Genomic DNA, 27,993 nt, shown 5'->3' on the forward strand with positions numbered 1-27,993 from the left:
TAAGTTATTTCACTAAATTCTTTGTTATATTTAAAATTAATTGAAAGAAACACAGAGCATCTCTACAGAAATATGGTAACAAAAGGGTTAAAACATTATTATTCTCAAGGTGGCAAGCTAGCAAAATTGTTAGCATGCCAGGTGAATATCTTAGCAGTATTTCATCTGTCTTCATGTTCTGAGTTCAAATTCTGCCAAGGTTCACTTTACCTTTCATCCTTTCAGGCTTGATAAAATAAGTACCAGTGAAATACTGGGGAACAATGTAATCAACTAGTCCCCTCCCCTAAAATTTTCATGCACGCACACACACTCTCTATGGGTTTCCTTTCAATTTCTGCCAACTAAATTTACTCCCGAAACTTTGGTCAGTCTGGTGCCACAATAAAAGACTCTTGTCCATGGTGCTGTGCAGTGGAAACGCTGTAGGCAAGAAGTTTGCTTTCACAAACTTCCTACCCGTACAACCAAACTTACATCTATAGCTATCTACCATATCAACTATTTTTGTTCCGCCCACATATCAGCCTCAGCCAATCAAATCTATGATCCAGGGCACTCCAAGTATGACCACCTCATCTATTTTAGGAATATCAAGAACAGGCTACCATATTATATACTCGGACCCATCTGTTGATAAGAAATCGCTCCAATACACCACGACATCTGAAGCCTTTGCCCTTTTTAAACTTTATGTAAAACCTTTATTATTATTATTATTATTATTATTATTATTATACTTTCTTAACTTCCATAACAGATCGCTAACCACTACATACATTTATTTTCTCTCCTTGTTTCTGTGGAAGAGCATAGGCTCGAAATGTTAAAGACTTTTTCAATTCCCGAGCGTTAAACTAATACATCTGTTTGTTGTCTACACCACCTGTCTTCGTCTTTTACCACATTATATAAGTTATATAACATGTTTAAAGACGCCAGGAATATTTGGCTGCTATTTCTAGCAGAAAGAACAGTCATGTACAGGCTTTCTCAACTGTGATAAAGGGAACCTACAGAGTAACCCACAGAGAAGGCGGTGATGCCTTAGTAAAACAATGTAGAGAGCCTCGCTGTATGCAAGCTGTATGTGCAGTCAAACTGAAGACTCGCATTTTGTTAGGGTCTGTTAAAATAGAACAGATATTGATTTCTTTGTGTTGCATGCTTTCAGAATGCGTCTCATAAGATGCATGCAGCTGTGTGCGTGAGCAAACGAGCGCACGTGCATGCTTGTAGTTCATGCAAATTTATATAGCAGCCTGTGTGTATTTATAGAAATGCGTGCCTACATATGTGTGTGTGTGTATATATACATGTACACACACACACAACTATGCAGAGGTGGGTGCATGTATATCTGTGCAAGAGTATGTGAATGAGCAAGCACTTAAATATATATATAATGCATGAGCATATATGTATGTACCGATGTGCATATATATACAAATGTGTGTATGGATGGATAGACATGCGTCTGTCATATATATATATATATATACATACATACACACACATTTCATATACTTACACACACACACGTGATATACAGGTACACAAACTATGTGTAATTATATTTTCTCCATAATCCTAGAGCCCCCCCCCCCCATCACACCCACACTTGCCCATTCCACAATATTCCATGTTTTTTTTTCTTTTTTTCCTACGCTATATTCCTCTAATTTAATTTCTCGCCATTCTGTTAATAACATATTAGTTTACTGTCATCTTGGAACAGTCGGAATTGAATACAAGAGTTCGGAATATCTGCCACATCTAATGCGTCTAGTCTTGTGGTTGCGTTGTAGAATATTTACAGATGAGTGGTTTCCATGGTAACAGTTTTGTGCTCGATTCCTGCCTGCCAATACTAGGAATGCACCAGTTGCAACAACTGTCAACATGTTTTTCGGTCACACATTTTCTTGTGCAACGCGAAGGCACAATCGATGAAGACCAATAAAAAAAGACAAGACTAAAAGACTGGATTCTTTTTCATTCTGTGCTGCGTCTTCACAGACTTGTTTTAATTGATCAAGTTTGTTTTTGTTTTTTTTTGGTTTTTACTGGGGTTTTATCATAATTATCATTATATTTTGCTTGGTAAATTGTAAAATATTGTAATATTTATAGGTGTATAAATAAAAAGCAAAACAAGGGGAAAAAAATAGAACCTTAGCAAGTAAATTAATAAGAATGAGAAGAAATAAATGAATAAATAAAATGAAACCATTTCCATTTGATGGAACTAACTATGCAGAATAATTTAAAAGAGAAAATTAAAATGTGCAAATGTTTCTTAAATCAAAGTGTTTCTACAGTTCTTCACAGAATTTAAAAGAACTTAATGGATTCTTTTATTGAGAAAAAATGCATGCATGAAAGAGAGGGGGGACGGAGGGAGAAGTGAGAGACTGATAGATAATCAGGTAGACAGAGAGACACATAGAGAGATGGATGGAATGATAGAAAGATGGATAGAGAGATGGCTTGATATACAGATAAAAAGCAAGACAGATAAAGCTAGAAAACTAGACAGAGATAGATAGACAGACAGATAGGTAGACGGATAGGTAGATAAATAGGAAGAGATAGACAGATAGGTAGAGATAGACAGATAGGTAGAGATAGACAGATAGGTAGATAGATGATAGACAGATAGATAGATAGATAGATAGATAGATAGGCAGGTGGATAGGTAGATAGGCAGGCAGATAGGTAGACGGATAGGAAGAGATAGACAGATAGGTAGAGATAGATAAATAGATAGATAGATAGATAGAAAGAAAGAAAGAAACAACTAGATAGAGAAACAGATAAAAGAAAAAGACAGAGAAGGAGGAATAGGGGATGGGAAATAAAGAAAATGCATGTAGTCATTCATTTAAATCTTTAATAATGTCACCAGTTGTAGGGACAGAAAGATTCAATAATTTTGAATATAGAATAATATCTCTATAGAATTATGACAATGCTTTTCTGTGAGAACAGGAATCATACCATTCTTTGAGATTTATTCGTTTATATTTGTTAATAATAAAAGCAATTTTTGTTCTGTTGCTAAATACAAGAGGTGTTTGCAGGAAAAAGATCATCTCTCTCTTCTCTTTTCCTTTTTTTATCTCTTTGTTAATCTATATCTTGTCAATTCAATATTAAAACTATTTATCTCTTAATCCTCTTCTTAGTACCAACACTCAACAAAGGTCATCTGCTAACAAGTCCCGTTTGCTATTCTGGTTCAATTCCAAGTTACATCATTTCACACAACTCACCCCTACCTCATCCTTTTCTCTAATTGGGACAGTCGACACCCACTCCCTTGAGCCAAAGTATTCAGCTGAAGATCATAAGTTCGCTTCCTGGCAGCGTGTTCTGTCCTTGAGCAAGACACTTTATTTCACGTTGCTCCAATCTACACAGCGGACAAAAGTGAGTTGTACCTGTAATTCAAAGGGGGACAGCCATGTCACACTCTGTATCATGTTGAATTTCTCACAGAAAATAGGCACAGGAGTGACTGTGTGGTAAGTAGCTTGCTTACCAACCACATGGTTCTCGGTTCAGTCCCACTGTGTGGCACCTTGGGCAAGTGTCTTCTACTATAGCCAAAGGGCCGACCAAAGCCTTGTGAGTGGATTTGGTAAATGGAAACTGAAAGAAGCCCGTCGTATATATGTATATATATATGTATATATATATATATATATACGTATGTGTGTGTGTGTGTGTGTGTATATATGTTTGTCCCCCCCAAATCGCTTGACAACTGATGCTGGCAAAAGAGACCGATAGAATAAGTACTAGGCTTTCAAAGAATAAGTCTTGGGGTCGATTTGCATGACTAAAGGCGGTGCTCCAGCATGGCCGCAGTCAAATGACTGAAACAAGTAAAAGAGTAAAAGAGAATTATGTTATTGGTATGTGTGTCTGTGGAGGACTCAGCCACTTGCATGTTAATTTCAGGAGCAAGTTGTTCCATTGAATGGATCGACTGGAACCTTCGTCGTCAAAACCGATTGAGAGCCAGGACCCCCTCCTTCAGAATGTACTCATATTCCTTCAGCCAGGGAACAACAGCTTTAGTTTATGCCTTTCAGTCATTCTCTAGAGGGGGCAACTGACAAGATACCACAATACAAACTGAAGGGATAAGGTAGGGGAGGGGTATATCATATCTCTGTCATCGCTGCAGCAGCCAAGGTTAAGACACGCAACATTTCATTAGCCTGTTCCCTCTCACAGAGACAATACATAAGGCACCATTCTGCAGTAGAAATTGTGCCAAAGTAGACAGTGGAAAACACAATGCTGTCTTCTAATTCTTCAGATTGTGTCAGACTGTCTGACCTAGGTCAGAATTGGAACATGGGTGTTAAATATTCCAAGATGATGCACCCAGTTCTTTGTGCAAAATGAGTGAAAACTGGATTCAATCATTTAGCATTCAAAACGGCCATATGCAGCCCAAATATTCTACCTGTTATATTTTCAAACTGGCCAGATTCAGCCTTTCACACCTTATACGGTGCCTTGTAAAAGCACCTGTGCAGAACCACTTAAAAGTACCCATGCAGTGCCATGTAAAAGCACCCACTACACTCTCGGAGTGGTTGGCAAGGAAGGGCATCCAGCTGTAGAAACCTTGCCAGATTAGAAACCAAACCATCCAACCCATACCAGCATGGAAAACGGACGTTAAATGATGATGATGATGATGACGACGGCGACATTGAAATCTTGAAGCTATGCGATAGTTTGTGATTAACTGAAAACAGTGTAAATCAATAGGCATTACATTTGATAGAGTAACCTCAATACTTAAGGGTCAAAGCTAACGGGGTTCAGACTTAAACTTTACAGCTTAGATCAAGATGAACTCCTCATCTAAAACAGCAGAGTGTCAGACAGAATTTGTTGAGACAGATTTGCTGTGGCAGGGTGCCCTTCCTGTCACCAACCCTTATCTGTTTCCAAGCAAGGTAATATTTCCTATAACCAAACATGACTTTCATGGAAAACTGGAAACAAACAACTTCACTCATATGATGGCAATGCTCCATTAACAGCCATCACATGTCAAGACGAAATACGCAGACACATACAACACACAAACACTACAGGCTTCTTTAAGTTTCCATCTACCAAATCCACTCACAAGGCTTTGGTTGTCCTGAGGCTATAATAGATGGCACATGCCCAAGGGGCTACACAGTGGGACTGAACCTGGAATCTATACAGATGCAAATTTTTTTTAGAGCATTAAAGCATGTAATATAGGCCCAACTTCACAAACAGGTCCCAGGGTGAATTTTTGACACAATTATTCCTGACAAAAAAGTGCATCTTACATGCCATCAAATATGTTAAGTAACCCCTAGATTTAATTTCCAAGGATGAAATGACTATAACAAAACAACAGTCCCTAAAATATGTTCCCTAAAATTCTTCATAAAACGTTAATCTATAAAATTAAATATTAAGTGCACAAATCTACAAACAATTTCCTTTACATCCTAAAATATCGTGCCTCTCTCTCCCCACATCTCCATTTTTTGGCAAGCATTTTAAAACCGAGTAATAACAGGTTTTGCGTAACATTTACTTCAAAAAGAGCGATAAAGAGGAAACTTATAAAAAAATAATAACATTTCTGCATCGAGGATAATAGAAAAATAGAAAAACAGCAACGAAAAAAGGAAAAAAATAAGAAAACCACCAATGGTTTGTGGTGCAGTGTGATTATATTAACCGAAAATAAAGAACCAAAAATTTAGAAATAAAATTTTCCCCACGTATTTGAAGGTGGAGACATAAAATCAAAATCAATAACGGGTCATAAACAGATAAGAAAAATCACATCGTTTTAATATAAACTACATATCGCACGCTATATTATTAGTCATAGCTATCATGTCCTTATAAAAGACTAATGGTTAGAGATCTATCTATTTATTTGCTTGTGTTTAGATTATTCATCATTCATGACAAATCATGAATGATAAACTTAGGATTGGCTATATACAGTGCAGTAGTTTGTATGAGTAATTTCCATGTGGTTGTTAAGACAATGCAGGCACAATCACCATCATCATCATCATCATCATCAGCGTTTAGCGCTTTAGCTTTTAAACTGGTTGTGTCTGGCCAAAATATTCTACCTGTTTTAGGTTGAAACTGGTCAAATCCAGCCTCTCACACCTACCTTACTATGTCATTCTAAAAAAATAAGCAATCACATCATCGTAATCCAAAAGCTGAAAAGATAATGCTGGATTAATTGAAAACAAAATGAAGAAATAAGCACCACATTTGACAGACTAATGTGAAGACTAAAGAGTTGGCATGGGTTGAACGGTTTGGCAGTATCAGAAAGGCCCGAAGGCTGCACCATGCCCCAATCTCTGATTTGGCAGGGCCTCTACAACTGAATGCCTTTCTTAAGGCCAGCCACTTTACAGAGTTTACTGGGTGCTTTTTTGTCATGGCACCAGCATTAGTGAGGTTGCCATGCAGTTCACATGACGAAGATCCCTTTCAACTGATTAGGGTTATAGTACAGAAGGGAGGCAACTCTATGGCAGAAGATAAAGGGTTAAAAGTATGAGAGAAGGGGCTGGAACAGGTTTCTTGTTGTAAAGAAGCTACATGGCCACTCACATTATAGAAGAGAAGATGAGAATAGTCAGGGGGAGCTGAAAAGAGATAAAAATAGAGAAAACAAGGTACAAGGAGACTAGATCAGAGTGAGGACAGAAGAACAGAACAAGATATGTGTGTGCGTGTGTGCATAGAAGTTGTAAGGGTGTGTGGGCAAGTAAGAGACAGTAAATGGGTGATGGAGGGGTGGATATAATAAAGAACAAAGTATTGAGGGGTGATTAAAGAGACGAGTATGGAGAAGACTGACACTGCAGAAAGCAGAGGGAGTGAAAAGTGAATAATAATAATAACAGTAATAGAAATAATAATAATAATAATAGAAATAATAATAATAATAATAATAATAATAATAATAATAATGATAATAATAACAGTAATTGTTGCAAAGTTGTTGTTGCAACAATTATTATTATTGCAACAAGTATGGACTTGACAGAGTAAAAAAGTGGAACGAACATCAACCTGAAGGCATCATCGAAAATGATAATGCAAAGATCCTGTGGGATTTTATGATTCAGTGCGACCATGCGATAGAGAATAGGAAACCAGACATAGTGTTGATTGAGAAAGAAAGCAAACTATGCTGGATCATAGATATAGCATGCCCAGCAGACAACAAGGTATGCGATAAGGAAGAAAGAAAAGTCGAGAGATATGACAGGTTAGCTTGGGAGGTTAAGCAGTTGTGGTCGATGAAAAAGGTAGCAGTAGTAGTACCAATAATTGTCGGAGCCCTGGGAACAGTGAGTAAAAATCTTGAGAAGTATATGGAACAAATAGGGGCTGCAATAAGGGTGGAGCACTTGCAGAAAACAGCACTGCTTGGAACCAACCAAATACTCCGGAAGGTGCTCGAAAAATAAGGGGTGTTACCTTAGTTCACTAGTAGCGAACAGCTGGTGCCGTAGTACATCTCCAGCATTAGAAGTCGTGCAAGGACAATAAATAGTAAAAATAATAATAATAACCACGATGATGATGATTTCAAGTTTTGGCACAAGGCCAGCAATTTCAGAAGAGGTGAGTCAATGACATTCACCTTAGTGTTCAATTTGTAGTTATTTTATCGACCCCCCACCACTCCTCAAAAGAGACCAAAGACAAAGTCAGTCCCGGCAGCATTTGAACAGCTGCTAAGCATGGTTGGCAAGGCAAGCTTCTCAGCCACACTTATGCTTGCGACTCTCCTATATCTGCTGCCTCGTTCATTATTATTCATTGCTAACGATATTAGCAACAAATAATAAATTCCCTGGAATCAACTGTCAGAGCAGAGTAGTTTAGCCGTTTCTATTAGTAATCACAGTTGAAGTATGACAAAAAATAGTTCTATTTTAGAATTTAGGCTTATCAAAGAAAGCTTACAACTATTGACAACAATGGAAGCAATAATAATAATAATAATAATAATAATAAAATGAATGTAGATAAACAAATATTTGATATAATAAATCTCAAATTGTAAATATCTGTTGTCTTTTATTTCCCATCTTCCATTTCATCATCATCGTTTTAACATCCATTTTTCCAATCCTACATGGGTTAGAGGGAATTCAATGAGGCAGATTTTTCTACAGTCAGGCGTTGTTCTTGTTGCCAGTCCTCCTCCTCCCCTGTTGCCAAGCAACCGGGATATTTCTCTCCATAGCCAGACATGTTTTCACAGCAGATTGGATACGAGGGGGGGGGGGAGACTGCTTGTACGACAGCGTTGCTCATTTTACAACCATCAGCCAAGACATGGTGATAATAACACACACACACACATATAGGAAAATGTGGCACAGCAAAATGTGTGTGTGTGTGTTTTAATAATTCACATAGGCATAGTGAGACTAATAACCTGGTGTAGAACTCAATATATGTGTGGTCCACAACACAATGTTAGAGGAGTGAAGAGTGGTAAGAGGAACAAATATATATATATATATATATATATATATATATATCCCTCTCTCACTCTCTGGGAGAGAGGCACAAGCACATACACAGACATATATACACACGGCAGTAACTTCCGCCTACCAAATTCAATCACAAAGCTTCGGTCGGCTCGGGGTTATAGCAGAAGACACTTGCCCAAGGTGCCATGCGGTGGGACTGAACCCGAAACCATGTAGCTGGGTTCAGTCCCACTGTGTGGCACCTTGGGCAAGAGACTTCTGCTATCATCTCGGGCTGACCAAAATCTTGTGAGTTGATTTGGTAGACGGAAACTGAAAGAAGCCCATCATATATATATACGTGTGTGTGTGTGTGTTTGTCCCCCCACCCCACATCGCTTGACAACCGATGTTGGTACGTTTATGTCCCCGTAACTTAGTGGTTGAGCAAAAGAAACCAATAGAATAAGTACTAGGCTTACAAAGAATAAGTCCAGGGGTTGATTTGCTTGACTAAAGGCAGTGCTCCAGCATGGCCACAGTCAAATGACTGAAACAAGTAAAAGAGTAAAGAGTAAGCATTACCAATATTTTCAATGCTTCTTTCTTACTCGTTCTCAGAAAACCAGTAGCACTGGAGTCTACAAGTTTTACTGTCAGCTAAGCTTCCCTGGCTGCCTTCTGTCAGCAGCAGCAGCCTACAGAAAGAAGACATTAAAGAGACCTGCTGATGATAAATCAGTCAGTCTGTACACTTTGGTGAAACCAGATGATCTCTGGAAATAGTCAAAATGTAACTTGATATGAAAACAAAACCCATCAAACAATAAGAAACCAGTTTAGATTTATAATCATTATATTTGGAATTAATGGACATCTGCTCTTATTATCTATCAACAAGCACTGAAAATGACCAAATACATGTCAAATAATGTAATTTATGACCAATGACCACTATTTATTTGCTTGGCTTCTCTCTCTCTCTCTCTCTTTATTCAGTTATTTTCTGGGTGGTCGTGGTGGGGGTGTTCTTTCTTTTTAAGCAGCCATCTTTTCTGTTTTTTTCTTCTTTTTCATGCAAATATAGATGGAACAAGTTTTAATTCTCATAGGAGAAAGAGTTTACATAGGTGCAGGTGTATATGTGTGGTAAGATGCTTGCTTCCCGATCACATGGTTCTGGGTTCAAACCCACTGCATGGCACCTTGGGCAAGTATCTTCTACGATAGCTCAAGGATGGTCAAAGCTTTGTGAGTGGATTTGGTAGACGGAAACTGAAAGAACCTGTCATTGTGTGTGTGTGTGTGTGTGTGCGTGTGTGTGTCTGTCTGTCTGTCTGTCCCTCGCCACCACTTGACAACTGGTGTTTGTGTGTTTATTTCCTTGTAACTTAGCAGTTCAGTAGAAGAGACTGATAGAATAAGTACCAACCTTTAGAAAAAATAAGTGCTGAGGTCGATTCTTTCAACTAAAATTCTTCGAGGTGGTGCCCCAGCATGGCCACAGTCTAATTACTGAAACGAGTAAATAAAATAGATGCATGTCTCCCCTCTTGGCAATCTAACCATTCCGTGGTGATGATCAAAGATGGAGCAAACTGGATGACAGGACCCAACCGACAACAGGTGCTGGAATATCTGTATGGTCGAGAAGCTTACTTTGCGAGCATGTGGTCTCAGGTTCAATACCACGGTGTGGTACCTTAGGTAAGTTTCTTCTGTAACCCCAGGTCAACCAAAGCCTTGTGAGTGGGTTTGATGGAAACAGAAAGCAGCCCCATTGTTGGAGACATGTTTGGAAGTGAGTAACACTGTTTTCAAGGGATTTATGACACACAGACAGAGGGAGGGGGGTGAGGTAGCAAGTGGGTAGTGAGAAGGTAATATTAACATGAGAGGGGTGGTAACAGTTGTTGATTCTATGTAATCTCTAATCTCCCGGTTCCACTCCCTCTCTCAGCTGAGAGGTCCTTGTCTCGTGAGCTCACAGATGTTGGTGCCACATATAAAGCACCCATGGCAGCGTCATGTATAAAGTACCCGTGCTGGTGCCACATATAAAGCACCCAGTACAACAGGAAGGGCATCCAGTTGTAGAGACCATGCTGAAGTAGTCAAGCAAATTCTATTCAGTACTCTCACCTTACCAGTTCCTATCGAACCATCTGACTTGTGCCTGCATGGAAAGCAGCCATGAAATGATAGTGATGATGATGATGACGAAGATGAAAGCACAGACAACACCTTTAAAGAGTGAATGGTTTGAAATAGTTTGAATGAAAGAGTCAAGCAGAAGTAAGTGATGGAGGCGGATGGCTAGGGCTGGACCATAGAAGTCCATAGACGTTGGGGCAGAGGAGGAGAGGAGGGATGGAGATACGTCCGAAATAGAAATAACCAAAAGATAAAAAGGTAAAAAAAGAATAAGCAAACAAACATGAGACACAAAATTATTATAAAAAAAAATAATAAAAGCATCCAAACTTTAAATATTCATTTGTTGTCGACTGGCAAACTGAAGCAGATGTATTAAACTGACAGACACATTTCTAAAATAAACGTCCATGTTTGAAATATTCCAAGTCATTTATTACGAACAATAAATGGTGAAAATGAGTTTGTATGGCTTTGGTTCTGGTAAAGAAATAAATTAAAAATCAATCAAAATATTTGAGATGGGTTAGTTTAGAGATCAGTTAAATATAATTACAGCAATTATAGATTGGCAACTGTGTAATTAAGTATGCTGGCAATAAGTAAATGGATGTTGAAGAAATAATAAAACAAGATTCTGTAATGTGGCATGGAACAATTTAAGAAGAAATAACCAACAACGGAAAGGTAATAAAGCAGCCCTCATTCTTCATCTCATCATCGTTTAACATCCGCTTTCCATGCTAGCATGGGTTGGACGATTTGACTGAGGACTGGCGAACCAGATGGCTACACCAGGCTCCAATCTGATTTGGCAGAGTTTCTACAGCTGGATATTCGTCACAAACTACTACTTGTTTCATATATATACATTATATATATATATATATATATATATATATATATATATATATATATATATATATACACACACACACACACACATATATATATATACATACACACGTATATATATACACATATTAATATATATACACACATATATATATATATACATATATATATATATACACACACACATATATATATACACACATATACACGCACACACACACACATATATATACACACACACACACACACACATATATATACATATACACACATATATATTGTGTGTTAAATAATGTCACCTGAAAGCAATTTTAAGACCAACAACTGAGCATTTACTGTTGGAATGGTTCTTAACTGACAGTAGTCAAAATTACTGTGAAGTCCCAGTCAACATGATCTGTGTGTGTGTATGTGTGTACATATATAGGTGCAGGTGTGGCTGTTTGGTAAGAAGTTTAGTTTCCAATCACATGGTTCAGGTTCAGTCCCACAGCATGGCACCTTGGGCAAGTGTCTTCTACTACAGCCTCAGGCTGACCAAAGCCTTGTGAGTGGATTAGGCTGATGGTAAGTAAGAGAAGCTGTTGTATGTATACATCTATAAGTGTGTGTGTGTGCATGTTTACATCCCCATAACTTAGTGGTTTGGCAAACAAGATCAATTGAATAAGTACCAGGCTTTACCAAAAAGTAATAAGCACTGGGGTCAATTCATTTCACTGAAATTCTTTAAGGCAGTGCTCCAGCATGACCATCAGTCTAATGACTGAAACAAGGATATATACATATATATAGCAGCATCAACACCAAGCAGTGATGAAGAATAAGCAAACTTTAAGTTAATTACAATATGTTTCTGACACATCAGAGTTATCTCATTTCTGTATTCCCCATTGGTGAAGGTTAAAGAGCCAGAAACATGTCTTTAAGGCAGCGAGCTGGCAGAATCGTTAGCAGACTGGGCGAAATGCTTAGAGGTATTTTGTCTGTCTTTACATTCTGAGTCAAATTCCTCCAAGGTCGACTTTGCCTTTCATCCTTTCGTGGTCAATATATTAAGTACAGGTTACGCATTGGGGTCGATGTAATCGACTTAATCCCCTTGTCTGTCCCCTCTCTGTGTAGCCCCTTGTAGGCAATAAAGAAATAAGAAACATGTGTCTGGGAATCCACTAGAGGGAAGCACAGAGCAGAGATGGTGTTTTTATACCTTTTACCATAAGAAAGAATTTTTTCTTCAAGGTGATTGCAATGAATTTGCCTTCAGAAGTTAAAATATGTCACAAACATATTTTAACTAAACTAAACTTTGTTATATATATATATATATACATATATATATATACATATATATATATATATATATATATATATATATATATATATATGAGAATACACCACATTTACACATGTATAAGCCTATATGTGTGTGTACATGTAAATATCTATGTATTTATTGTATTTATGTAAATGGATGTGTGTGCATGTATGTATATATATATGTGTGTGTGTATGTGTTATACACACACATCCCAAATATGAATGAGATACCATTATACTTCCAGCAGCCAAAATTCTGAACACCAGAAGATAAGAGAAATGAAATAAAATAAAATAAAATAAAGTGAAGCGAGAAGATTACATCATAATAAATATACATTAGAGCAAAATGGCCGAGATAATTTTCTCATAAGAAATTCATTGACTAAAATGTCACTGATAGTTATATTTTCCAAGAGGAAGGTATGGGCTGTCTCATGTGACAAATCATTTAAGTCTGTGTCTATATAAATGTAGGAGTGCATGTGTGTGTGTGTGTGTGTGTGTGTGTGTGTATAGGTAGGTGTATAAATATGTATATGTATGTGTGTATAGTTGTATAGCCATATATCTGTTTGTATGTGCATAGGTGTATAGATATGTATGTGTGTTTGTGTGTATAGGGACGTAAGTATGTATACGTATGTGTAAATGTGTGTGTCTGCATAATTTTAGAGTTGCGTGTGTGAATGTAACAATTTAATAGTAGCTGACAGCATGGTGATGCTTCATGAAATTCAACGCGTCTTTTATACCAATATAATAGCCAGGAAGAAATCCTAATATCAGGAATCATTCAGAATAATGCATATTTAAAGAGCCATCTGTCAATAAAACTGTAGAAATATGGCTTGGAATTAAGCACTTGTTTTTCTAAAACAACCAGCATGTACAACGGCAGCGACTGTTATACCACACACCAAGAGAGTAGCAAATGTCATGAATCTGGACTTTAAAATTCAAAACCTATAATTTCAACATCAACAGAGAAAAATAAAGATAATATTTGGAACAGATTTATTGCCGTTTAAAAGATATTTCTTTTGTCCGACGTCCATTTCTCCATGTTAGCACAGCTTGGACAGGAATTGATTTCAGGTAGGATTCTACAGGGCAGATTTGGCTCTGTGTTAAGAAGTTTGCTTCCTGACCTTGTGGTTTTGGGTTCAGGCCCACATGATGCCTTGAGTAAGTGTCTTCCATTATGGCTCCAGGAGACCAAAGCATTGTTATAGTGAATTTGGCAGATGGGAACTGAAAACCTGTCTATTTTAAATACATATGTATGTAAAAAGCACCATTTGAGCATGGCTCCTGTGCCGGTGGCACATAAAAAGCATCATTCGAGCATGGTCGATACCAGTGCCACCTGACTGGCCCCCATGCTGATGGAATGTAAAAAAAAGCACCCACTACACTCTCAGAGTGGTTGGCATTAGGAAGGGCATCCAGCTGTAGAAACTCTGCCAGATCAGATTGGAGCCTGGTGCAGCCTTCTGGCTTGCCAGTCCACAGGCAAACCATCCAACCCATGCCAGCATGGAAAGTAGACATTAAACAATGATGATGATGATGATGTGTGTGGTGAAGGCACATAGCTTAGTGGTTAAGGTATTTAGCCCCAGTTGAGCAGGCTTGTAATCAATGATGATCCAGCCATGACCATCCCATCTTTTCTATTCATGCAGAACATTTAGAATTAAACCACTCAATGTAACCCTCTCGTTTTAAAGACATCATGATGCCATTTGAAAGAGATTCCAATGCCATTTGTAGTAGGCCAATTTCTTTCATTAGCTCAAGTCATGTTAAAACAGTTCTCTTAACCCTTTCAATACCAACCTGCCTGAGCCTCCCCCACCCTCGTTCTGTAGCAAGTTTCCTGTTTTAAAGTGATCTAAATTAAAACCTTTAATCAAAATTTCTTTTTAATTTATGTTCCAAAAACCAGCTTAATTAATCACAATGTTATTTTACTAAATTCTTCATTACTGAAATGCACTGCCTTTCATCATCATCATCATCGTCGTCGTTTAACGTCTGCTTTCCATGCTGGCATGGGTTGGCCAGTTTGATTGAGGACTGGTGAGCCAGAAGGCTGCACCAGACACCAGTCTGATCTGGCAGTGTTTCTATGGCTGGATGCCCTTCCTAACACCAACCACTCCGAGAGTGTAGTGGGTGCTTTTACGTGCCAGTCAGGCAGTTCTGGTAACGACCACGCTCAAAAGGTGTTTCTTACGTGCTACCTGTACGGGAGCCAGTCCGGCAACGCTGGCAACAATCACACTCAAATGGTGCTTTTTACATGCAATTGGCACGGGAGCCAATCCGTGGCACTGGCAACAATCACGTTCAGATGGTGCTTTTAACGTTCCACTGGCACGAGTGCCAATCAGGCAGTACTGTCATCAGCCACGTCAGCGATTTTGATTTGATTTCACTTGCTTCAATAGGTCTTTACAAGCAAAGTTTATTGTCCAACGAATGAGGGGTACTCATAAGTGGTTCGGTTACACCCACCTTGTTTGAAATCATTTTGAAAATCATAAAGAATTTAGTAAAATAACTTGTCTTTATTAAGATAATGTTTGGAACATAAAGAGTATGAAATTTGGAAAGCTTTAATTTAGATTATTTTAAACAGGAAGTTCATGCTGAAGAACCAGGAGTGTTTCAGACAAGTTGGTTTCAAACGAGTTAGAGTCTGCCAGTGCTGAGCAAACAAGACTTTCAATAAAAACAAAAAAAAAATCAAACTGTGGGACCAACTCCAAGTGTATTTGCATTGCAGATAGAAGAGAGAATGAATGCTTTGATCAAAGAATCAATGTTCTTTGTGAAATTGATGATGATCAGAAGAAATACAATGATCGAATCATCCCAGAAGAATAATAGACAAAAAAGGTGATCAATGCAGACAGCCACTACTACTACTACTACTACTACTACCACCATCATTACAACTACTACCGCCACCACTACTACTACTATTAATACTACAACCACCACCACTACTACTACTGCCACCACCATCATTACTATTACTACTACCACCACTACTGTTACTGCTACTACTACTACTTCTTCTGTTATTGCTGCTGCTGCTACTACTACTACTTCTGTTATTGTTACTACCACCATCACTGTTATTGCTGCTGCTGCTGCTGCTACTACTACTACTACTACTACTACTACTACTACTACTACTACTACATTAACAACAGTTTAATATGATGCTCTGTTGTTACCAATCCTATTTCTGTTCTAAAATTTCTAACAAAGGCAGAAGGCCAAGAATTTGGTGGGGACGGGGTTAGTAGATTGAATCAACCGCAACACATGCCTGGTGCTTTATTCTATCAACCACAAATGGTGAAAAGGCAAAGTTGACTTCAGCAAGGATTGAACTCACAACATAAAGGGCTGTAACTATACTTCGCAGGCATTTCGTCAAATGCTCTACTAATTCTGCCAATCCACCACCCTGCTGTACAATATAATATTCTTTTCTACTCTGGCCACAAAGCCAGGTATTTGGGAGTAGAAGGGGGCTAGGCAATTACATTGACCTCAGTATTTAACTGGTACTTATTTCATTGATCCTGAAAGGATGAAAGGGAAGTGGACCTTGGTGGAATCCAAACTCAACTGTATGATATAATACTGACTTCAAATTTTGGCACAAGGCCAGCAAGATCAAAGAAGCAGATAAGTCAATCATATTGACCCCAGTGCTCAACTGGTACTTATTTTATTGACTCCAGAAGGATGAAAGGCAAAGTCGACTCTGGTGGGGTTTGAACTCAGAATGTAAAGATGTGTGAAGCATCATTAGTCATTTTCCTTGATGTGCTAATGATTCTGCCAGCTCACCACCTCCCCCTGCAGTACAAAATATTAAGAACTACTTTATATCACAGTGAAAGCATTCAGCTTAGTGGTTAGGGTATTCGGCTCACAATCATGATGTCAGGAGTTCAATTCTGGGTGGTGTATCATGTCCTTGAGCAAGACACTTTATTTCATGGTGCTCCATCCTAATCAGCTGGCAAAAATGAGTTGGACCTGTATTTCAAAGGCCCGGCCTTGTCACATTCGATGTCACGTTGAATCTCCCTGTGAACCACTCTAAGGGGACATGTGTCTGTGGAGTGCTCAGCCACTTGCACATTAATTTCACAAGCAGGATGTTCCATTGATCGGATCAACTGGAACCCTCGTTGTCGTAACCAATGGAGTCCCAGTTACTTTATACTATGATACAACTGGCAGTGCTAACAACTATATAAAGACATACCTACACTGTTACACTACGCCATACCCACAGCGAACCAGGGTGTGCCATATGGCCCTCATCTTGCTAGAGTTATAACAGGTCTGTGGATTATAACAGGCCTGTGGATTATAACAGGCCTGTGGATTATAACAGGTCTGTGGATTACTGGGTTGCTCTTAGTCATTCGTATGATTAGTCGTGTAACAAAGGATTAGTCAATCACAGCTGACCAGGGATTAGTCAATCCTACCACCACCAACAACCATGACTAATATAAAGCTTCCTCTATAGACAATGTCATGAAATACAACAAATGTTTCCAAATGACCTAGTAACACACACACACACACAAGTTTCAGTTTCTGTCAACCAAACCCACCCACAAGACCTTGGTTGGCCCAGGGCTATAGTAGAAGACACATGTTCTTGTTCAAGGTGCCAAAGAGTCATGTCTGTGCTTATATATACAGAGTCTCTGAGTGGTTGGCGTTAGGAAGGGCATCCAGCTGTAGAAACTCTGCCAAATTAGATTGGAGCCTGGTGTTGCCATCCGGTTTCACCAGTCCTCGGTCAAATCGTCCAACCCATGCTAGCATGGAAAGCGGACGTTAAACGATGATGATGATGAGTCTGCCAAAAAAATGTATACACACTTCAGTTAAATAAAAACATGTAGAAATATCTCAACATGAAATTTATTCAGACATCTGTAATTGAGAAGACCCGGCAAGTAAAGTGAGATCACAACCATAGCCTACAGCAGTGTCGCATAAGCAGCCCATTTGAAAAGTACTTTTGAATCGTTGGGCGACACGCAGTGCTTGAGGAGACCTATTGAGTCAAATAAAATCAAAAATCAAATCACATTCAAAAATGGAAATTGTTGTTGTGGCCGATGCCAGTGCTGCCTGACTGGCTCTTGTGCTGGTGGCATGCAATAAGCACCATTCATGCATGGGTCGTTACCAGTGCCACCTGACTGGCTCCCCATGCCGGTGGCACATAAAAAGCACCATCCAAATGTGGTCGATGCCATGCCCTTTGGAAAGAAATTGAAACTGCATATGCAGCAATCCCATTGGGCACTTTGACCAATGTTGCCCAAGCAGCAGCTTACCATTCTAGTAAGTGACTGGAAGCTGAAGGCCACCACTTTGAGCATCTTTTGTAATTGTAGAGGTTAAATGTAACTTGCATTAATCTCATGATGTCTGAATGAATATCAAAATATTTCTAGACGTTTTTCTTTTCTCGAAGTATATATACTTTTGCAGATGTTAAACGACAATGATAACAATGATGATGATGACAGTCACACTTGTGCCTATATGGTAACAAAGCGGTCAACAAGTGTTTTTTTCTGAAGGTGACATGGTGTAAAGTTTATTTGCCGACAGAACATGGCGGTCCTACAAAGGACAACATTGTAAATGGCGTAAATAATGTCACAACTAACTTTGAGAAGAATTCGAGGCTCACCGTTTTTTTATTTATCTTTTTATTAATTCTTTCCCATTTGAAAGGCACCTGCAATGTCTCCTTCACACCCTGACTTAATTAAAAAGTTTCTATTTTTATCCACTTTTACAATTAAAAGAATGCTTAATGAGTAATTAACTGCAATTAATGGTACACAAACCTGAAGACTTAAGTTTTCAGTGATAAAGCACTAATTAATAATAAACCAAGACAGGCTGCAACTCAGACTTATTACAGCTTCATTAATTAACAATATCCTTTCACTTGTTTCAATTATTAGAGTGTGGCCATGCTGGAGTACTGCTTTTAAGAGTTAGTTGAAGAAATCAACCCCAGTACTTACAGTAAACATTGATTATCTATTCTGATTGTGTTCGTTTATTCATACCCTCAAGCTTGATAACATCCTGTTGAATGATCACATGATGTATAACTGGATCGTATGGATTGAAGTCCGTGCAAAGATTTGTGTCCAGTGATGGGAAGGGCACACGATCCTTCACTGCACAACTTGACTTGTCCACGACTGGTCCAGTAGCAAGGAGGAGAGCCAGGATGACTGGAGACTGCCGCAAGCTGCTGCATCCATGGTATGTCGTGGGGTGCCTTCACAGCCAACCCACTTGGCTTTGTCCAGTTGGAGATGTTAGCAACACAAAAGAAATATCAGATTTGCTGCCAAATGTCAGACAAATGGAGAACAGGTGAGTGACTAAGGCAGCTGCCAGTAGCTGGAACAGATGCTGTTCTAGATTTGATGAAGGAAGAGGAAGGTAAGGCAGGGCTTGTTTGACATGCTAACCCACAACCAGGATCCCAACAGGTGCTACTATTCCGAGCCCGAGTTCACCTGGGAACAACAGTGGTTAAGAGGTGGTTCCACAGTCTTCAAAACCCTGGAACTCCCGTACCAAGGTCCCATCACCACTTGACAACCAGTGTTGGTTTCTTTACATCCCTGTAACTTTGCAGTTTGGCAAAGGGGGACTAATAACATAAGTACCAGGCTTTAAAAAATATAAGTATTGGGGCTGATTCGTTCAACTTAGCCCTTCGAGGGGTGGTGCCCCTGCATGGCTGGAGTCCAAAGACTGAACCAAGCAAAAGAAAACAATGTGTGTGCATGCATGCATATATATATATATATATATATATATATGTATATATATATATATACATATATATATATATATATATATATAGGTGCAGGAGTGGCTGTGTGGTAAGTAGCTTGCTTACCAACCACATGGCTCCAGGTTCAGTCCTACTGCATGGCATCTTGTGAGTGGATTTGGTAAACAGAAACTGAAAGAAACCTGTTGTGTGTGTGTGTGTGTGTATATATATATATATATATATATGAGCCATGAAATATTGTTTTTATGTCATTCTAAAAGATTTCCTGAATCTTGTACTATCCATATATATATATATATATATATATATATATATATTTATATATATATGTATGTATGTATTTGTCCCCCCCACCATCGCTTGACAACCGATGCTGGTGTGTTTATGTCCCCTGTAACTTAACAGTTTGACAAAAGTGACTGATGGAATAAGTACTAGGCTTACAAAGAATAAGTCCTGGGGTCGATTTGTTCAACTAAAGGCGGTACTCCAGCATGGCCACAGTCACAAATAAAAAAGGAAAAAAAAAGAATATATCAATATATATATATATATATATATATCAATATATATATATATATATATATATATATATGGGACCTTGAGAAAAAACCCCTCACACCTAGGTCGTTTGAGCGCTTGCCAGCATACCCAGATGGAAACAGGTTCTTAGCCCTTTTCAGGGCCACAGCAGTGTTAGAAACCAGAGAAACCAATCCCACCTAAGGCGTATTAAAACGGACAGCAGGTGGACATCCCAGAGTCATGACTCAGATGTAGCCTGACGCCACCCCCTAGAGTGCCAGGAGTTAAGGGCCGAAACACATGTGCCTAAAGGGGGTCTCTCCTCTGAGGACCACTTGCTGGTACACTCTCCCCGAGTTTCTTTCCATATATATATATATATATATATTAAATACCATATATGCTCAGCTATAAGTCACAGTTCTTTCTCTGAAATTTTCACCTAAATTTGGAGGGAGGGGTGCGACTTATAAGTGCATCGTATAAAAAACTTCAGATATTTTCTAGGCACAAGCCACGCTTGAAGTTCTGACACTTGGAATAACTGAAAAGGATAAAATTTTACATTATAAACAATGGTTTCAAAAATGCACTGACTTACCGGGATAACAGTTGTTGTCAGTCATCTTCTGAAAGCTCGGTTACCGAACAACAACTACGTCAGCACGATTCCTAATCGAACTTTGCTCTCCAGTATCGTAAAAGTCGCTGAGACTTATAGCCAGGTAAATGATAAAATTGCCGATTCGAACCTTCTAAGTCGGGAGTGCGTCTTATAGACGAGGGCATTTTATAGTATATACGGTGAATACAATGATTAATGGTCTGAAATCTGTTTTTGTCAAGAATAATAATATTTCATCTCAAATATTCAGACTTACAAGCTTTATTTTTTTACCTTTTTCAGTCATTGGACTGTGGTCATGCTGGGACATCACCTTCAAGATTTGAACCCATCAAAACTTTGCCTTGACACTAGATGATGGTTGTAAACAAACATCACTGTTATACAAGCGGTATTATTTGTTTCCAATCTTCCACGATTACCTTGATGGGGAACAGTCGAAAATTAGCGATTGAAAGGGCATCCGGTTGCAGGAAAAAAAATCTGCCTCAACAAATTCCGTCTGACTCATGCAAGCTAGGAAAAGTAGACGTTAAAACGATTACGATGATTTAGGATGAATATAATAGTGCTTTGTTTTTTCAGTACAAAGTATGTTTTGTTGTTTTTTATAAGAAATGTGAGGAGTAGCTAGTTGTTTCAACCTTGATAGATTAGTGGCCGTGGCAGTGGTTAGTGCAGAGAAGTATATTAAATTACTTAGAATATCTGCTCAAATACCACACGGATTTATTTTTAGTTTCTTATTTATTTATTTATTCAAATGAGATTTGCTTGGCTACCTTTGCCACAGTCTCACCCGTATGAAATAACCTAACCCTAACCACTAAAGCAGGAACAGGTCATGTTACATAATTTAGAAAGCCAGTTTCGTAAGGGACGAGAAACAGCCTGCTTGTAATGTCTAAGTCCCTTTCTTGGTCATTAAATATGTAAATGTGACAAAATGATTCAGACCGAGAAGCGAACTCGCATCCCTGACATTGACCTCTACACTACACGGCTCAATCACGAAAAATGATGACAGCTTGGTATGTATTGAATATCGATAGAATTTTTTATAGAAACATTTCGACCACAGTGCAGAAGTAATAATAATCAATACGACGGCATAGTGCTGTGTGGTGGCATGAAAGCGTTAACAGGTAAAGTTAGGAAACAGCCAGTGCAACAGATCAGACAGCCATGTCGTTAGGTTGACAACATGTGACAAAACTTGTGTGATTATTCAACACAAACACTACATTCAACAAACTCGCCATAAAAGCAAATAAAACTGACCCCCCCCCCCAGCCACACGTCAAACTTCTTTCACCTAACATTGTTAAGGTTTATTTGCGTTAAGAGGAAAACGTGAGAAAAATCTTTATGGAAAAATTTAAATATTAAGATTGAAAAATTAAATTCTGTAATAATGAAAAACTATTTAACAGAAAAGAGACGAGATTGATGACGATTCAGTTTTAAAAAAATGAAATTGTCAGGTTAAAAACATCTGTTATAACAGGTGTGACTAAGTCACCTGGACAGAAATATTCAAACAATGTTAATTAACTCATACGTTGTGATAATTCTTGCCTTAATGAAAGGTGTTAATTAGTAAAAGAAAGAGTAATAATTGGTCTATATACTTTCGATCCTACAGTGTATATTACTTATCAGGTAGTTCCATTTAATTTCTAGGCCTCGCTGTTTAAAACGATTCAAATAATTACAAATAAAGAAAACATTAATCAAATAACGTAAAATTTGAAATATAATAATGTTGGTCACTAATTACAGATAATTAAAGAATATAAAAGGCTAAAAGCACTATTAAGGCATATCCTAATTTAAAAAAAAAATTATAATTTATTAGTAATTAAATAATGATAAAATATAAGCCAGATATTACTATTAAACAGAACAGTCACCTTGACCTTAAAAACACCGACTGATAGTGTGTGGACTATCACAAAAGTGAGATATTCTTAAATCCAGTTATCAAAAGGAACAAAAATAGAATGAAAAAATATAAGTCGAGTGTCAACAGAAAATCAGATTTATTTATTATGAAATCTACAAAAAAAAAGTAATTAAAAACTGCCAATAAGCATTAAAATATGATTTAAAAATTAGTGAATTGTTTTAAAAAATAAGTCAACGAAGAATTTCTTTTAAAAAATATAATATTAAGTGTTTTGAAGATATCACGCAAACACATCTTCAAACAATGTAAAATAAAAGAAAAACACAGCAGAGAATCCAGTTAAAAGAAAAGTTGATAGTAAATTAAATATGTTCCAAAATTCTATAAAAATGTCAAGGACGTGTGAAGGTCGCTATTTTGGTGTCAGCCGGGCGTAACATAATTCTACCAGCTGTAAAGTGACTCTGAGAGGGCCTGGGTTATAGAAGGGAATGTTCCACGTAGTCTATACTTGTCATGTGTAGATATAGAGATATATTATAGAAATATGTAGATGTAGATATATATAAAGCATAACTTCCATCCGTTGATGTGACTAAGTGCATAGCAAGCATTCACATTAACATTCAGAATAATGCGAAAGGTTTACATCTTGTATTACCATTCCATTCAAGAAGTGAAAAAGGCACATAAGAACAACAATAATAATTTCCAGAGTGACCCCTAACCTCATTATATATATATATATATATGTCAATATGACTAATTTCTGAATATTTTCATTTTAGAAGACCCCCACGGAAAATCGAATTTCTCGTTTCTCTTCCTCTGTTGTCAAAGAAAGTGCAGAGTAATATTTTTAAATGACTTTTGGAAAGAAATTAAGATGGGAAAATAAGTAAATATAACTTAATTTGACCTTAACCAGTCAGGTATTGAAACAGAAAAATAAATTTAAAGTACCTAGTTTCAGACGGAGTATTTAAATAGCTTTAATTATCTAGAAATATAAACAAGTTTGTTTCTTTCTTTCTTTCAAAACGAATAAATATTTGTAAGGTACAGTAAATAACCATCAAACATATTGCTAGTCTATTGCTCCTTAAAAAGCCCCAAAAACTTATATGTATAAATATATTTATATATTTCCTTTCTTATTCTTATTTTCGAATATTAAAATTATTAGTGCTACATAGCAACATACACAAACACTCCAACAACGGCTTGGGAAATAGAGGCGAGTTTCGAGAGCATACGTGGACGACTTAGCCATGTTTACCGCGGAGTGTGCGCCTTTTCTTGGCTCTGAATGACTAACGAAAACAACAACAAAAAGAGTTTTAGAAATTCTGCTAACGTCTACATAAAGTTTGGGTGGGAAAAAAAAACTCTGCAAAGTTACACAAGAAATTTAATTAGAAGTAAACAAAGTTTGTATTTTCCTATCCTTTAAAAAGAAGTGGGGAAATGTATTGGAAGTGTTTATGGCATTGAAAATAAACGGAATGAGAGAAAGTAGTTTGTATGAAAAAAAAAAGATAAATAAAGAATAAGAGGATTTTTTTTTCTTTTGGTTCCTTCAGCAAAGGAAGAGAAATAAATGGCATAGTTGTTACAGAATGAATAATTTCATTGAAGAATGTAAGAAAAAATAGAAAAATTAGACTTACTGCAATTTTTTTTTTTTTCTTGGAAAAATGTGGACACAGAAATAGAGAAATAACTGGTCAGAGTTTTTAAAATAACAATCAAAATAACAAAAACAAAAATAAAATGGATTTTTTTTTTGTTGTGTTTTTGTTTTGGAGTAGAATCTGTTGTTGACAAAATTCCGAGGTCGGCCGTGACCTTGTTATCGTGGAGAGACACGCGATGCTGTTAACGTTGTGTGTGTCTAGCCTCAACATATAATAAATAAAAATATACGAGCATATATGTGTGTGTGTGCATAATTATGTATGCGTGTGTTTGTGTGCGTATATATGTGTGTGTGTGTGTAAAGAGAAAGACGACGGCGGGCAAGGCAGAAAGAAATCTCTCCCAACCTTTTTTAAATGTTGTTTCTTGTTTTTTCTCTACATCTCATAGTCTAGTTTTAGTTACAAGAAACGAATATTAAACACAAATATACGGATTATTTCTCTTTTTTAAAATCTTAGCAATTTTTCTGTTTGTTTTTACACTTTAGATTGGAGAAAATTAAATTTGATATACAACAGTTTCAAAACAAACGAAGAAAGAAAGTGGAATACAGATTTTTCATCGAAAAGAGAAACTGAAGAAGTAGAAGTTAAATTAAAAGAGAAAAATCCCCAACCAAAAACATCATACATATAGATAGATAAAGTTTTCAAATCGTAAACGACGTCGAATCACAAGACGAAAAGCACCTGCTTCAAAAAACGTGTCCACCCGGCTTTCGTTATTTTCTCTTCGTTTTAGCCATTCGGTCCTATCTCTATTGTTTCCTACTTAGAAAAATATCTATGAAATGAAAACTAAAATCTAGAATCCTTTTCTTTGAAATATTTTTAATTCCTGATTAAACTAAATATGCTTCCGCACCTCATCTCACCCACACCGATTTTAACGGCAGTTACTATTGGGATTGCTGTTCGTATATATATATAGATAGATATATACCTATATATATAGTATGTATATTCTACGACACTGTGTTATTGTTTTGCATTGCTTACCCACGTCTAAGAGAAAGTTGTAGTAATTTTGAAGGAGTGCAAATAAAAATACGTGTGTGTTTGCGAGCGCGTGTATGTGTTTACATGTTGGCAGCCGCGACTGATTGCGATGGTAGGCTGTTATACAACGGAGTCGCCAAGTAATCAACAAAGGTGGAGCAAGCACCCTCTGCTCTCTCTGTGTCTGTCGCTCTCTCTTTCTCTCAAACACAGACAATATATACATATATATATATATATATATATATATATATATATATATATATATATATATATATATATATATATATATATATATATATATATATATATATATGTATATATATATATATATATATATATATATGGTATTATTATACATACATATATATACATATAAATATATATATATATAGTGTGTGTGTGTGTATTTATATATATTATATATAATTTATATATACATAATTTTATATATATACATTATATAAATATATAGACCGTATCTATTATAAATATACTTACATATATAATATAGATATAGTAATAAATATAATTTATTTACATATATAGTAAATATATTTTAAATACACACACACACGTATCCATATATATATATATATATATATATATGTATATATATATATATATATATATATATATATATATCATCTAAAATAATCTGGTTTCTCTTTATATATTTTCTATTTCCCTCGTTCATTCTTTCTCATTCGTCAATGTGTTTATTGTGTTTTATCTTTACTCTTCTTGTTTTACTTTGTACAGAGAAACACGTGTTGTGTATATGGTGTGTCTATAGTAGCTAATTGCTCGTCCACTCACCGCAAGAATAGAACAAAGGTAAAACCAAAACGAAACATTATCAACGAGAAAGCATATTCCTGAAAACAAGTGGGTCCTGTACTGTAAGAAAAGGGACAAATCGATTTAACCATGATGATAAATTAGGGAGTTCGCAAAGAACACCAGAGAACAGAGAATATTCTCTCGATATTGGAAGTGATAACCAATTATATAGGACGTGTGTGAGTGCGTGCAGATCATGTGTTGTTACAGTGATTATATACATAAATATATAGATATAGATACCTATACACATATATAGACATACATATGTATATACACAAACATACCTACCTAGGATATGTTAGATTCTAATAATCTTTTCATTCCGTCCTCGGTAAATGTTGATATACGATACATCGTGTGTAGATATTAGCGAACAAATAATCGTGTAATGTAATATAAAGACAGTCTTAAATAAAAACGCTGCTGCTGAAAGCATTCGAACTATAAGAAGCCTGATCGACAAGGAAACAATAATCGATATTTTGAAATTTCTAGTTGTTTCAAAGCCTCGCAAAAATACTCCTATCGGTTGTCTCCCTTGAATGTTGACTAATCTTGTATTGAGTAATAAGGAATAGCCTTGGAATTAACTATTTAAAAAACTCCCCTGTTTAATTAGAATGGTAATTAGCAAAAATAGGGTACCTCTGCAAGGGAGTGCTTTTAATGAATTGAAGAACCTATGATACATAATACACCTGGAATATCTATGAAATGAAAATGAGGCTTCGTGACATTTTTAAGGGAATGTATTCGGAATTAAAAGGGTTTGCAGTAGGATCAAGGTCGAGGAAATATGATGAAAGAGGGAGTAGGGGAGAAGTCGATTATTGAAAGAACAGGCAGAATGTATTTATAGATCTTCTACATATGCATTTGTATATAGATGTGGGGATCTATTTATATATTTATTTATCTATCTTTCTATCTATCCATCTGTCGATCGATCTATCTGCGTCTATCTACACAGACACACACACACAGGGAGCGACGCACGCTATATATTCATGTGTGTGCGTGTACGTACGCATATGTATGTATGTATGTATGTATCTCTTGTTTGAGTCAATAGATTGCGGCCATGCTGGGGCACCATCCTGAAAAGTTTTGGTTGAACAGATCAACCCCAGTAATTTTAAAGTCTGATACTTATTCTAACAGTGTCATTTGCTGGACAGTTCGGTTCCGAGGGCGTAAACAAACCAGCACCGGTTATCAAAAGCACAACGACAAACACATATATTTTCCGTCAAAAAAATTTATTCACAAGTCATTAGCCGGCCCGGGACTCTAGCTAGCAGGTGAAACTTACCGAAGGTTCCGTGCAGTGGGATTGAACACGAAAGCACGTGGCTGTAAACGAGCTTCTTAACCACACATCCATGCTCATGTGTGTATGTGTTGTATGTTATGTGTATGTATGGTTATACACTAACACATGTTAGTGTGTAAATATATGTATGTAGGTATACCGTGTATAGATAGTATGTATTATAATGAACATAAGTGCGTTCAGTTCGTCAGAAAAGGTTAAAAGAAGAGACGGAAGGTAGACGTATAAGTCAAGACGGGAAAGACAGCAACGAAAGCTAAGAAATACATACGCAATATACAGAATA

The 27,993-nt window shown here is 37.0% G+C and overlaps 1 protein-coding gene across 6 annotated transcripts in view; it reads right to left on the reverse strand.

Moving 5' to 3' along the window:
* Positions 1–26,858, reverse strand: part of LOC106880102 (steroidogenic factor 1) — a 261,360-nt gene extending 234,502 nt beyond the window's left edge. For 2 of the 6 annotated variants that reach the window (XM_089347885.1, XM_089347897.1), the window contains exon 1: positions 20,897–22,131. The gene's annotated coding sequence lies outside the window, so the exon portion shown is untranslated. Of the gene's footprint in view, positions 1–20,896; positions 22,132–24,499; positions 25,636–26,662 lie in introns of those variants that run through there. The other 4 variants (XM_089347879.1, XM_089347884.1, XM_089347892.1 and 1 more) reach the window with 4 other exon arrangements.
* Positions 26,859–27,993: the final 1,135 nt, after the last annotated feature.

Source organism: Octopus bimaculoides, chromosome 1 (assembly GCF_046866305.1).
Source record: "Octopus bimaculoides isolate indiv1 chromosome 1, ASM4686630v1, whole genome shotgun sequence".
In the NCBI taxonomy this organism is placed as follows: Eukaryota; Metazoa; Mollusca; class Cephalopoda; order Octopoda; family Octopodidae; genus Octopus; species Octopus bimaculoides.